This window comes from Hemitrygon akajei, unplaced genomic scaffold (genome assembly GCF_048418815.1).
Source record: "Hemitrygon akajei unplaced genomic scaffold, sHemAka1.3 Scf000168, whole genome shotgun sequence".
Lineage (NCBI taxonomy): Eukaryota > Metazoa > Chordata > Chondrichthyes > Myliobatiformes > Dasyatidae > Hemitrygon > Hemitrygon akajei.
Window position 1 is genome coordinate 864,286 of NW_027332054.1, and position 14,373 is coordinate 878,658.

At 44.5% G+C, this 14,373-nt stretch overlaps 1 protein-coding gene across 1 annotated transcript in view; it reads left to right on the forward strand.

Annotated features, from left to right (window-relative positions):
• The first annotated feature begins 10,998 nt into the window (after positions 1–10,998).
• The window catches only part of LOC140724154 (NACHT, LRR and PYD domains-containing protein 3-like), a 34,823-nt gene continuing 31,448 nt past the window's right edge, over positions 10,999–14,373 (forward strand). The window contains exon 1 of the mRNA XM_073038639.1: positions 10,999–11,081. The gene's annotated coding sequence lies outside the window, so the exon portion shown is untranslated. The remainder of the gene's footprint in view (positions 11,082–14,373) is intronic.

Below are 14,373 nucleotides of genomic sequence, written 5' to 3' on the forward strand. Positions count from 1 at the left end.
CATCTGCAGATTTCCTCGTGTTTGCTTTTTATATTGACTTAATGTATCTTTTTTGTCAATCTTCAATAATAATTAATAAAAAAAAGATTTTAATATGAAAGATAACACTTAAGAAATAAACCAGAAAGTCTATAGAGTGGCATAAGTCTGCCCTAGCAGACAAGGTGCAGGATGACTCCTAAGAGATTATACGGATATTTTAGAAGCAGGAGTATTGTAGGGTTCATAGTTGATTCTATGGATTGCCAGAACGGTAATCTGTGCGTGGAGCCAAAAGAGATAGAGGAGCTCTTAAGTAAACACCAGGAAATCTGCAAATGCTGGAAATTCACACAAAATGCTGGTGGAACACAGCAGACCAGGCAGCATCTAAAAGTTAGACCTTTCAATTAGTCCTGACGAAGGGTTTCGGCCCGAAACGTCGACAGAGCTTCTCCCTATAGATGCTGCCTGGCCCGCTGCGTTCCACCAGCATTTTGTGTGTGTTGCAGAGGAGTTCCTGAGTGGATTTTTGCATCTGTGTTCACTTGGGGAAAAATGGCGCATAAGCTGTAGAAATGAGACCATGGATATTATGCAGATTATGGATGAGGTGGTGTTTGCCGACTTTAGGCAGATTAGAGTGGATAGAGCCCCAGCGACCGACCAGTTGAACCCACAGATCCCGAGGGAGGCGAGTGCGAGAATTGCAGGGACGAAGCCGATATGTTTAAAATATACTTCACGACAGGACAGCTGACAAAGGATTGGAGGATTGCTAATTTTGTTCTGCTATTTAAGAAAGCCTCTAAAATTAAACCAGGAAACCACAGGCCAATGCGCCTGACATCAATGTCATTGGAAGGACCGGGATAATGAGTATTTGAATAAACAGGACTGAAGATCGAAGCCCAAACGTCTCTCAGAAGTTTAGGTCTCCAATGCTGATGGCGGAAGCCGGCATTATCTAAACATACTATGTTGGCATAGAGTAGACACACTTGAGGGCTACCTGTGGCACGTTTTATGTGCATTAGATGTTCATGTGATTGATACATTTTTGTATATTTCCCTTTACGTTTCTCTGTACATTTCCCTATATATTTCCATGTACGTTCCCCGATACATAACCCTATACATTTCCCTGTGTATACCCAGTACATTTCCCTGTTAATTTGTTTGTCCTAAGAAAATGTTATCTTTCTATAAGTAATCTTACAGAGCTTTTCGAAGAAGATTCGGGGAATGTTACCAGGAAAGTGAATGAAGACAAGAAACTGGATGTTATCTCATCGACTTTAGCAAGGCATTTGACAGGGTCCGGCATAGGATATTGTTTAATAAAGTTCAGTCGTTTGGCATTCAAGGTGCCGTAGTGCATTGGAGTAGACATTGGCGTTGTGGGAGAAGGCAGATAGTGGCAGCAGATGGTTGCCGCTCTGATTGGTGGAATGTCGCAGGGATCGGTGCTGATATCCGTTGTTGTTTGTCATCTATATCAGTGATCTGGATGCTAAGTTCATTGATTATATCAGCAAGGATTCCAGGATTTGGGGTATATTTGACAGTGAAGAAGACTATCAGAGCTCGTAGTGGAATCTGCAATAGGTGGGAAAATGGGCTAAACATGGCAGAAGGAATTTGTTGCAGGTCTGCGAGCTGTTGCACTTCGGTAGGATCAGCAAAGGTAGATCTTACACAGTGCACGGTAGGCACTGGAGAGTGCGGTAGAACAAAGGCGACCGGGAATACTGGGCCATAATTCATTGAAAGTGGCTGCACACCTAGATAAGGTAGTAAAAATATCTTTGGGACATTGACATTAATAAATTAAAGTATTCAGTACAGGAGATTGCATGCTATGTAGAAGGTGTACAAGACATTTGTGAGGCCTAATTTGGAGCATTGTGTGCAGTTTATGTCACCTACCTGCAGTAAACATGTCAATAAGGTTGATAGAGTACAAGGGAAATTTATACGGATGTTGCTGTTATTGGTGGATCTGAGTTATAAGGGATGATTGAATTGGTTACGACGTTGTTCCTTGGAACGCAGATCTGGGTTAGATTTGATGGAGGGCTACAAAATGATGACGGGTATAGATTTGGTAGAGGGATGGGGAGAATAAGGGTTAGGTGAGGGGATAGTGGGGAATGAGGCTCCCAGTTTTAATCAGCACACAATTCCTTCCCTGGCGCTCATTTTCGATGAGTACGTCACTCCTTCCCAGGCGACCATTGTGACAACTGTTCTTACTTAAGTTCTTGCATAACTCCCTTAATAGCGCATATTTTCAATGAGCCCATCACTTCACTCCCCACCCCCCGGTAAAACTTCTGGCCATTTGGAATTGTCGAATTTTAAGGGAAACAAATCCCACAAGTACTTCCAGTGGGGCTTGGATCAACAACTACTGCTTGTGACACGAAACCTCTGTTAAGCGGGGGAGTTTCTTGTGAGAATGGTTGTCGGGATGGAAATGCAATAATCTCTCAATTTTGTTGTTAATAAATAAGTGTGAATAAACTCACCTGAATAGAGAAGTGTCGAGAAAAGGTTTGTTCAGATTTATTCTAGATGAGTGTGAATATATGTGTGTGTGTATATATATACCTGTACGTGTTTGGTTCAATTTCAGCAGAAATGCCGCTCCCTGGACCTGAACAGGTGAGGGATGTTTGAGCTGAAACACTATCCATGTCAGGCAGTCTTTCTTACACAGAGGGCGGAGTTCAGACCCTCCCTGAATCCGGGCTGGATCAAATCCGCAGCCTGGGACTCGCTGAGTTCAACAGAGAAACTCCTCCCCACTGGTTGCGATGAAAGAAAAAGGAGAGATCCACACGGAAATCCGGACAGAAAGGTTAACGCAGCCTGTTTGTTTTCCTCTTTAGGGTTGCTACATTGATCCCACTCCCGCCTCCTCCCGCTGTCAGACCCGTCCTGAGCCGGTGAGAGTTAGTGTGACCCGGACTGCGGCAGTCCCGCTCTACCCCGGCTCACCCGGCCCAGTCCATCTGTAATGAGCGACGGACACATCACAGCCGTGTGGCCTCGGGAGCAGCAGCTCAGACTCAACTCTCCGTACACGGTGAGCACACCGGTGCAGGACCATTGTCGATCACCCGGGTAGACAGACTGTGATTTCCCGGGACCACACTGAACGCCGTCCGGTTACATCATCAGAGGTTAGTGTTGTCTATGATTCTGTACAACTATTCAGCGTTTACAGCAAGGCTCGGCTTTGATCGGAATCGGGAGTGAATTTAGTGGGAGAAGGGAGTCCTGACATGTTCATGTAAACGAGTCAATTATTGTCCAAATCAATTAAGTGAAATGATGCCGTTGCCTTCAACCAGAAATACTCTCCAGGGTGGTTTCTACTGAGTGCGAGCAGAAACACCTTTCACAACGATAGTGGCACGTGAAATAACCCACGGGACGGTGACCCGTCACCATCTCCCTCATTAAAATGCAGCTGCACAGAATAACAGGGCGACTTCACGTTTACATTAAGAAATGTCGCTTTTGGGAATGCCTCGGCTTGACTTCTTTGAAGGAAGCCTGAAAATTATATTTAGCACGTTTACAGATGCAGGGCGTCAGCGAGAAAAAAAAACAAAATGGTGGAAACTCGCAACATGCAGGGCAGCAACGTAACTGGTAATGTTGCGGGTTCGCGACACCAGGTAATGTCCTTTACATCGCGTCTTTGGTTCTATCGCTCTTCCCTGTCGCAGAAAGGGTTAAATACAATATTAAACGTTCTTCACGCTGGAATGACAGTGCTGTATTTGCATTTCTGCAGAACAGCCGCTCCCTGGTTTGAGGAATGTGCACGGACAGGCAGCTGCTAACACACAGACCCTGAGCACCGAGTCTCTCACAACAACAAGCCACACCTTGCAGATCAGTCAATCATTACCTTTCCATTCCAATCCTGATGAAGGGTGTCAGTCCGCAATGTCGACTGCTTATAACCATCCACAGCTGCCGCCTGAATTCCTCCAGCATTCCATGTGTTGCCATGGTTACGAGAGATCCGTGTGGAGCGGTGGGCGGGGTTATTTGTAAAAAAACGATACACCGTATCCACACTGTCAGACTATTCTAGGGGAATTAAGGTGTGAATAATTCAGCTTCTGATTTTTATTTCGAATCTTTATTTCCAAATAGCCAGTTGTCTCTGCATTGGATCAGCGATCAGGGAGATATTTGTTGTTTTTAAGCCACTTCTGGCTGTGCTGCCTTTTGTGTTCCAACTGTTTCCTGCTGGCATGATTTACATTTTTCACAGGTTCAGTAAACATAAAGAACAGCTCGAGAACAATAGACACCTGTTTCAAAGCAAGAGGGCGCGACCTGTATAGCAAATATCTGCTTAGTTTTAAGAATTTCCTGTTTCGCAGGAATACATCTGTTTTTCCGGTGTCGATCGATTGTGGGTGTTTTAAGCTCTTCTACTCAATGGCCAGTGGAAGCAAAGTGTTTAATTCTGTTGAAGGCCGAGATTCTTAATAAACAGCGGATTTGAAGTGCTGCAGACTGTGGTTACCGCACTGAAGCCTATCAGCTTGCATGGAAGTGATATTTCCAGTAGTAGGTTATAGAGTTTATTTCTCACCCCTGCAATAGAGCGGGTTTACAATATTAAAGAGACTTTGATAATTACCGAACGAGAGTGAATTGTCTGAGCACTTAGATTTAATTCAAACAGAAAAGCCACTCCCTGTTCTGAGGAATGTGCTCGAACAGGCAGCTGCTTACACACAGATACCTCCGAGTTTCACAGAACAACAACCCGCTTCTTCCTAACCAATCAATCATGTTGCCCCTTCCCTCTTCCTTTCCCATCTCCTGTTGTGTTTTGTTTGACCCTAACTTATGAAACTTTACATATATTTCATTTTTGTTCTTGATCAAATTTGTCACACCCTGACCGTCTAACATTCTCGTGTCTTTCCATCCGCGTCCTTTGGTTCAACAGGAACTTTTGATAAATATCAAAAGTTGAATAATTCACACAGTAATTCCCCAAGAATAGTCCATCTGCGTGGGTATGTTTTGACGTCATTTCAAGCGGCCACACCCACTTTTCTCACAACCGTAAACGGCAGGTCTGCTGAAATCAGATGGAAGCGGCTCGACAAATCTCTCTCATTCGGGTGTGAACAAAGCCTCCTTAATATTGTATTTAACCATTTTTGCTGCAGAGTAGAGTGATAGAGCCTTTATCGTGATATAATGAACATGACCCAGGGTCTCGAACCCGTAACTTTACCAGTCGCATCTGCTGCCCCGTTTGCTGTGTGTTTATAACATTTTATTTTTACCCCAACCCTCATCATCTGAAGTTGTTTTATTTTATTTTACCTTTTGTTCACGATTCCTTTAAATAACTAGACCATGTCATTCCCAACTGGGACATTCTTTTCTTTAAACAATATTACCCTAGGGGATGGAACATTGTTCTTTCCCGGTTAAAGTTTCCACCAATTTTTTTTTTTTAAATACTGTTAATGTAACGGTGCGGATAGGGGCAGACTATGAGGGTAAGGAGGAGAGTGATGGGGTGAGCAGGGTAAGGGGAAAGGCAGGGTGCGTGTGTGGAAGGTGGACAGGGTGAATTTCAAATTGTGGAGAGGGGCAGACAGAGTTGGGAGAGTGGAGGAGTGAGAGGCGGGGAAAATGCGGGGCGGGAGTGAGAAAAGGGAGAGCGAAGGAGGGACGGAGACTGATAAGTGGAGAGGGAAAGAAGGGGGACAGAGAGGGACAAAGGCGAGTGAGTTGGGGAGAAGGCTAGAAAGGGGAGAGAGAGGGACAGAGAGAAGGGGAGTGAGTTACAGAGGAAAAGAAGAGAAAGGGAGGGACGAAAAGAGTGGAAAGTGTGTGGAGAAAAAAGAAGTGAGGGATGATGATGAGAGGAGAAGAGAGAGTGGAGTGGGATAGGAGAGAGTGTGAAGAGAATGGGAAAGAGGGTTGAGCGAGAGCGCGGAAGGAGTAAATAGTGGAGAGAGAGAGATTTGATTAGTGAGGGGGTGACAGAGGGAGCAGGAGGCACAGTGAGCGATAGTGCAAGGGGAAGGGGGAAAGTCTGTCGAGGAGGGGGTGAGTGAGTGGGATATGGAAGTAGGGATACACGAGGTGTCGAGCAGGAATGAATGAGCGAGAGGGGGAGCGAGAAAGTAGGGTGTGACTGGAAGGTAAGGAGAGGTGGATGAGTGAGATAGGCGGTGAGGAGTGAGGTGGGTCGGGCTGTACTTTGAGGAGGAAGTGTGACTGAGTTGGGCGGCGAGGAAAGACGGGCGAGTGAGAATGAGATCATTGACAGTGCAGTGAGCAGTACGTGAATGGCAAGAAGATTAGCTGTGTGAGCATAAGACAAAACATGTGCGATAGTGGCAACGTGTGCATGGCGTCGTAGGAGGTAGCTTCGGTATTCACCAGGGAAAAATACTTTGGCAATTGTGGGGATAACTTAAAGCGGACTGAAACGCCTGAGCATATAGACATTAAGAAAGAGGAGTGCAGGAGCTTTTGAAAAGAAATAAATTAGATACGTTAGGGAAAGGATGAGATATACTTGGGAAGCGAAGAAGGTAATTAAACGGATAAGCCTAGTAATTTCTAAGGTAGGGACATGTTCCACCCTACTTTGTGAGCTGAGGGCCTGTATTGTGCTGTAGGTTTTCTATGTTTCTAAGTTTCTAAATTGCTGAGCCTCTTGCGATTATCTTTCCGAGAGAAATACCGGAGGATTGGATGGTTACAAATATTGTTCCCTTGTTCAGAAAAGTGAGAAGTGATAATCAGGAAATTATTGACCAGTGAGTCTCACTTCAATAGTGGGCAAGTTGTTGTAGAAGATCCTGAGAGGCAGGATTTATGAGCATTTGGGGAGACATCATCTGAATAGATATAGTCAGCATGGCTTTGTCAAGGGCAGGTCTTTAAGGAAGTAACAAAAATGTTTGATGAAGGTAGAGCAGTGGATGCAGTGTTTATGGATTTCAACAAGACATATGATAACGCTCCCCATGCAAGTCTCCTTCAGAAAGTAAAGAACATGGGATCCACGGGGACATTTGTGGTAATATAAGATTTTTGGCAGTGTGGAGGATCTGAGAGATGTTAGGGTCCGTGTCGGTAGGACACTCAAAGCTGTAGCGCAGGTTGACAGTGTCGTTCCGAAGGCACATGGAGTTCACGAGCCGTCAGGTAATGTTATTGCTATATAAGACCTTAGTCAAATTCCACTTGGCGTACTGTGTTCATTTCCGGTCAACTCACTACAGGGACGATCTGAATACTATAGAACGAGTGCAGAGGATATTTACAACGAGGTTGCCTGGATTGGAGGGTGTATCTTATGAGAATAGTTTGCGAAAACTTAGTCTTCCCACCTTGGAACGACGAAGTGTGAGCGGTGAACTGACGGAGGTGTATAAGATGATGAGGGGCCTTCTTCGTGTGGATAGCAAGAGGCTTTTTCCCCAGGGATGTACTGGCTAACACGAGGGGGCATTAGTGTTAAAGTGCTTGGAAGTGGGCTTGGTGGATGTTAGGGGTAAGTTTTCCACACAGACTGTGGTGGATACGTGGAATGCACTGCCGGCGACGGTGGTGGAACCCGTTACAATAGGGTCATTAAAGGTCTCATAGGCAGATACATGGAGCTTAGAAAAATGGAGAGCCGTGCGCTCGGGAAATTCTAGGCGGTATCTAGAATAGGTTACATGCTTGGCATAACATTGTGGACCGAAGCGCCTGTAATGTGCCTTAGATTTCTGTGCTTTATGCTTTATATTTGAACATGTTATTAGTTCTGTGTTATAGAGCACCCAAGAGTTCGCCCGGTTAAGGAGAACAAATTATTGGAGGTCACGGACTATTACAAAAAGCATAATTTGTTAGAATTTGGTTTTAACTTTCCACATCAGGACAAGAGCTCCCATACAGTAAAGTAAGTAGATGAACCGATCTATTTGAGAAATGTGTGCAGGAGGGCTCCTTCATCAACACGTCGATGTCCCAAAGAGATAGTTTGTGATACTTGATCTCCCACTAGGGAATGAGACAGGACAAACGTGTCAGAAGTGTGTGTAGGGTAAATCTTTGCATTTGGTGATCGCATTGCCACGAGAATCAAAGGAGCTGTGGAAAACGATAGCACTGCTCCGTGGGTGCAGATTCTAAATAGGAGAAAATACAATTTTGATGGTATCAGAAAGGATCTGACAAGTGTGGATTGGGCAGTTTATATTCTGCCGAATGTCTGTTTAGGAGACGTAGAAAGATAACATTTGTAGAATTCAATGCATTTATGTGCCTCTCAGAATAAAAGGTAAACATGCAAGTTTTGGGGTACTTTGATTTTGAAAAGATATTGAGACCCTGGCAATGTAAAAAAAAATAACATACGAGGTGCATAGCAAGTGTAGGCAGATTGAAAAAAGTGATGTAGTTATAGAGACAGGGAAATGCAAGGTGAGAAATAAACCAGGAAGGCTATAGTGTGGCATAGGGCTGCCCTAGCAGACAAGGTGAGGGCGAATCCTGAGGGATTATACGGATATTGTAGAAGCAGGAGAATTGCAGCGGACAGAATTGATCCTGTGGATTGCCAGAACGGTAATCTGCGCGTGGAGCCAAAAGAGATAGAGGAGTTATTAAGTGGAATTTTGTATCTGTGTTCGCTCGGGAAAAAGGACACAGAATCTGTAGAAGTGAGACCATGGATATTATACAGATTACGTATGAGGAGGTGTTTGCTGACTTTAGGCAAACTACAGTGGCTAGTTCCCCAGCGACTGTCAAGTTAATTCCTCGGACTCTGAAGAAAGCGAGTGCGGAAATTGTAGGAATGTACCCAATATGTTTAAATTATGTTCTGCGACCGGAGAGGTATCGGAGGATGATAGGATAGCTAATTTTGTTCCTCTGTTTATGAAAGACTCTAAAATTAAAGCAGGAAATTCTAGGCCGGAGCCCTGACATCAGTAGTGGGAAAGCATTGGAAGAGACGGAATAATGAGTATTTGAATGAACAAGACTGATTAGGTACATTCAACATGATTCGGTGTAATCTAGACGAATCGTATGGAGTTTTTCGAAGATGATACGAGGAAAGCTAACAGGAAAATTAATGGAGGCAATAAACTGGATGTTGTCTATATGGACTTTAGCAATGCATTTGACAAGGCCCCGTATAACATATTGGCGAATAAAGTTATTTCGCCAGGTATTCAAGGTGAGGAAGTTAACTGGAGTACTCTTTGGGGTAGTGAAAGAAGACAAATAGTGGCAACAGATGGTTGCCTCGCTGACTAGTGGCCTGTGACTGGTGGAATGCCGCAGGGGTCGGTACTGATATCAGTTGTTGTTTGTCATCTATATCAAAGATCTGGCTGATAATTTGATTAACTTGATCAGCAAATGTGTTAATGACACCAAGATCTGGCATGTATTTGGCTGCGAAGAAGACTCTGAGAGCTTGCATTGGTATCCGCATCAAATGAAAAAAATCTCTGAAAGTGGCAGATCGAACTTAATGCAGGGCTCCGAGCTGTTGCAGTTCATTATGATGAGCCAAGGCAGATCTTACACAGGGCCCGGTAGGGTACTGTGGAGTGCGGCAGAACAAAGTGAATACAGGTCCGTGATTCATTGAAAGTGGCGGCACACCTCGATAAGGTAGTAAAGAAATCTTTTGTAATTTTGACCTTTATAAATTAAAGTATATAGTACAGGAGATTGCATGATACGTTGAAGGTGTTTGCTGTGTTTATGAGGTCTAGTTAGGAGTATTGAATGCAGTTACGTCACCCACCTGCAGCAAAGATATAAATAAGTTTGATAGCGTACAAGGAAAATTTACAAAGATGTTGCTGCGATTGGAGGACCTGAGTTATTGGGGAAGATTGAATAGGTTACGTCTTTGTTACTTGGAGCATAGAAAATTTGGGGGAAATTTGATAGAGGTCTACAAAATCATGAGGTGTATAGATAGGGTATAGATGCGGTAGAGGGATGGGGAGTGTGAGGATTAGCATACGGAATAGAGAGGAGTGGGCTCCCATTTTTAATCAGCACACAATTCCCTCCCTAGTGCTCCTTTTCAATCAGTTCGTCATTCCCTCCCTGTCGGCCTTTTTAACTGATGTGAATGTTTTCTGTGAATATGTCATTCCCCCCCCCCCCCCCCCCCCCCAGTCGGCCTGTCTGACACCAACGTCCTACAGTAGTGGCAATTTTCAATCAGCCCATCACCACCTTCCTCGGTAAAACTTCTGGGCATTTCTAACAGATAACTTCTATGAGAAACTAATTCCACTAGTATTTCCGGCGGAGTGTGGATCAACAAACACTGCTTATGAAATGGCACCCGCTGTTAACCGTGGGCGAGTGGGTTTCTTGTGACAATAGTTGTCTGGATGGAAATACAATAATCTCTCAATAACAGAGTTAATAAATGGATGCTAATAAATTCCTCTGAATCGAGAGGCGCTGAGAAAATCTTTGGCCTAATTTATTCCAGTTGAGTGTCAATATATTTAGCCCAACATATTCAGTTTAATTATTTTTTTCGGCTTCCTGTACCTGAACGGTTGAGGGACGTTAGAACTGAAACTATACCTACTCCGGACAGTCCTATTTCCACGGAGATCAGACCCTATCAGAACCCGGACTGGATCAAATTCGCAGCCTGGAACTCAGTGTAAACAGATAAACTCCGCCCTACTGGTTGCGATGAAAGAAATAGGAGAAACATACACGGAAATCTAGACAGAATGTTTAACGAAGCCTGTTTCTTTTCCTCTGTCGGTTTGCTACATTTATCCTACTCCCGTTTCCTCCCTCTTTTAGACCCGTATTGAGCCGGTGAGACTGCGGCAGTCCCGCTCTACCCCGGCTCACCCGGCCCTGTCCATCTGTAATGAGCGACGGACACATCACAGCCGAGTGGCCTTGGGAGCAGCAGCTCAGACTCAACTCTCCATACACGGTGAGCACACCGGTGCAGACCCATTGTTTCTCACCCGGCAAGTCAGACTGTGATATCCCGGGACCTTTCTGAACGCCGTCCAGTTACAACGACGGAGGTAAGTGATCCCTCTGATTCAGCACAACCAGTGAGCGTTAACAGCAAGGATCCTTTTAGCTGGGGATAGGGAGTGAATTGTGTTGCAGATGGGATCCCTGTCATATTGATTTTAACAGGTTTATTATTTTACAAATCGATTCAGCACGACGACGTCGTTCCTTTGAACCACAAGGGCACTCCGGAATGCTTTCTATAGAGTAGCTATATAGATGACCGCCCAGTTATTCTTATCAATGTCGCTTTGATGAATGTCCCGGAATGGTTTATTGGAACGAAATGTGAAAATTATGTTTGACACATCTGAAAATTATAGGAAACTGAGTCAAAAATAAGTTCAGGAAACTCGCAGCAGACAGGACAGTAGCGGTAACTGATAGCTTAGCCGGTTCGAGGCCCCAGGTAATACTCTTTACATCACGACATAGGATTTATCGCTATTTTATATTGCAGAAAGGGTTAAATGCAATATCAAAGCGGCACTGGTCCACCTCTGTATGAAAGTATTTTTTTCGAACCGTTTCGATTTGATTCCAGCAGAAAGGCGGCTGCTAATTCTGACCAATGTCCCCGGAGAGACAGCTGCTGAAACCCAGACACTGAGCTCCGCCTCTCACACAACAACCCGCTCCTTGCAAATCAATCATACAGCTGGCCTCTTCCACCTTCCAATCTTGTCCTAATAAAATATGTCGGTTCGAAACTGTTTATCCCATCCATAAATACCTCCAGACAGGCTACTTTCTTCCACTATTTTATATGTTTCCATGATTTCGGCGTGGAACAGTGGGCAGGGTTAGTTGAAAGAAACGACATACCCGCACTATCAGAATATTATTCTGGAATCAAGGTGAGAATAATTCAGCTTCTGATATCGATTTCGGATCTTTATTTAAACAAAACCGTTATCTGTGTTTTGAATCAGTGTTTAAAGAGTTAATTCAATGGAATGAAAGGGTTACGATATGAGGAATATCTGGCAGCTCTTGGGCTGTATTCCCTGGAGTTCAGTAGAATGGGGGGGGGATCTCATAGAAATATTCCAAATGTTAAAAGGCCTGAACAGATTAGATATGGCAAAGTTATTTCCCATGGTAGGGGATTCCAGGACAAGAAGGCACGACTTCAGGATTGAACGACGTCCTTTTAGAACTGAGATACAGAGAAATTAATTTAGTTAGAGGGTGGTAAATGTGTGGAATTTGTTGCCACAAGCGGCTGTGGAGGCCAAGTCATTCGATGTATTAAAGGCAGAGACAGATAGGTTCTTGATTAGCCAGGGCAACAAAGGGTACAGGGTGAAAGCAAAGGAGTGAGGAAGACTGGATGACGTGGATCAGCCCATGATTGAATGGCGGAGCAGACTTGATGGGCCGAATGGCCTGCTTCTGCTCCTATAGCTTATGGTCTTCTGGTCTTATGATCTAGCATCATAGCTCCAAGTACTGATCCACGCTCTTAACGAGTCCGCTTTCCTCATAATACTCTTTGAATTCAAATAGAAACATCTCAAACCATCGGTCTGAGCGCGTCCCTTCTCTATCACCTGCTTATCCACCCACTTGCACAGTCTACAAGCTTTCTCTATTTATGAACCAACTGCCCTTCCTCCGTCCCTTCAGTTCGGTTCCCACCCACTAGAAATTCTATTTTAAACTCTCCTCAACATTGTTCGCAAACCTTCTTGCCAGGATATTGGTCCCGTAGAACTCAACCTGTCCTACTTGTACAGGTCAGGCCTGCACAAAGGAGGTCCCAATGATCCAGAAATCTGAATCCCTGACCCCAATCCCTCAGCCACGCATTTATCCTCCACCTCATTCTATTCCTATGCTCATTGTCGCGTGTCACAGGCGGTAATCCCGAGATTACTGCCTTTGAGGTCCAGCTTCTCAACTTAATTCCTGACTCTTTGTAGTTTCCTAACTCTTTTTTCTTCCTATGTCGTTGGTACCAATCTGTACCACGGCCTCTGGCTGTTCTCCCTCCCATTTCAATATATCGTGGACGCGATCAGAAGCATCCCGGACCCTGGCACATGGGAGGCAAACTACCATCGGTGTTTCTTTCCTGCGACCAAAGAATCGCTTATCTGAAACCCTAGCGATAGAGTCCCCTATCACTGCTGACATCCTCTTCCTTTCCTTACCCTTCTGAGCCACAGGGCCAGATTCTATGCAACAGGCGCAACTACTATTGCTTCCCTCAGGTAGGCTGACCCCCTCCCCAACAGTACTCAAACAGGAGTACTTTTTGTTAAGGGGAGCAGCCACAGGGGTACTCTCTAGTATGTGACTCTTGCCCTTCCCTCTCCTAACTGTTACGCACTTACCTGTCTCCCAAGGCCCCAGTGTGACCACTTACCTATAGTTCCTATCTATTACCTCCTCACTTCCCCTGACTAGGCGAAGGTCATCAAGCTGCAGTTCCAGTTGCCTAACACTGTCTCTAAAGAGTTGCACCTTATGCAGATGTTGCCGTCCGGGTCGTTGGGAGTCTCCAGACCTTCCCACATCTGACACCCATCACTGAACACCGGCCTTACATACATACTTCCTGTTTCTATTCCTCACAAATAACTGATCTCGACACGACCCGTTATCGCCTAAGACGTGCTGAGCCAAATCAATCCTACTCTACCTGCTTTGATGCCCGCTCCTTAAACGCCCGCTCGATAAAGTTGTGCTCCTTTTAAACTCTCTCGCTATTCTAACTGGTTGACGTCCACACGCTAGCGCAATTGTCCCTCGATCATACTTAATACGTTCCTGTGCCGTGTCTTTGTCCCCCATTACTATATCTCCCGTGTCAGTTTCCACAGTCCAATATCTACACTCGTTTCTCTTTGACGTTATATATATCTGAAAAAATAGTACCGTCTTTGATGCAGCTTTACTACATATTTCATCCTTTCTTTCCCAATGACATTTCAATTGCATGCTGTTCATTTGTGAAAATTTCTCAGTACTCTTACTTTCTTTTAATATTTACAATGTTATATGCCCTCTCTTTGAATTTAATGCTATCTTCTGCTTCCGTTCTCAAACAGAATTGCCTCACCCTCCATTTAGAATACATCTTCATCTTTGGGATGTATCTACTCTGCACTTTCAGAACCGTACTCAGATACTCCAGCCACTGCGGTTCTGCCGTCAATCCTGCTAGTGTTCTCTTGCTAATATCTTTGGTTATCTGCTCTTTCGTGTCTTTGTAATTCCCTTTACCCCACAGTTATAATAGGACATCCGACTTCATCTTCTCCCTCTGAAACTGCAGGGTGAATTCCAGTATAT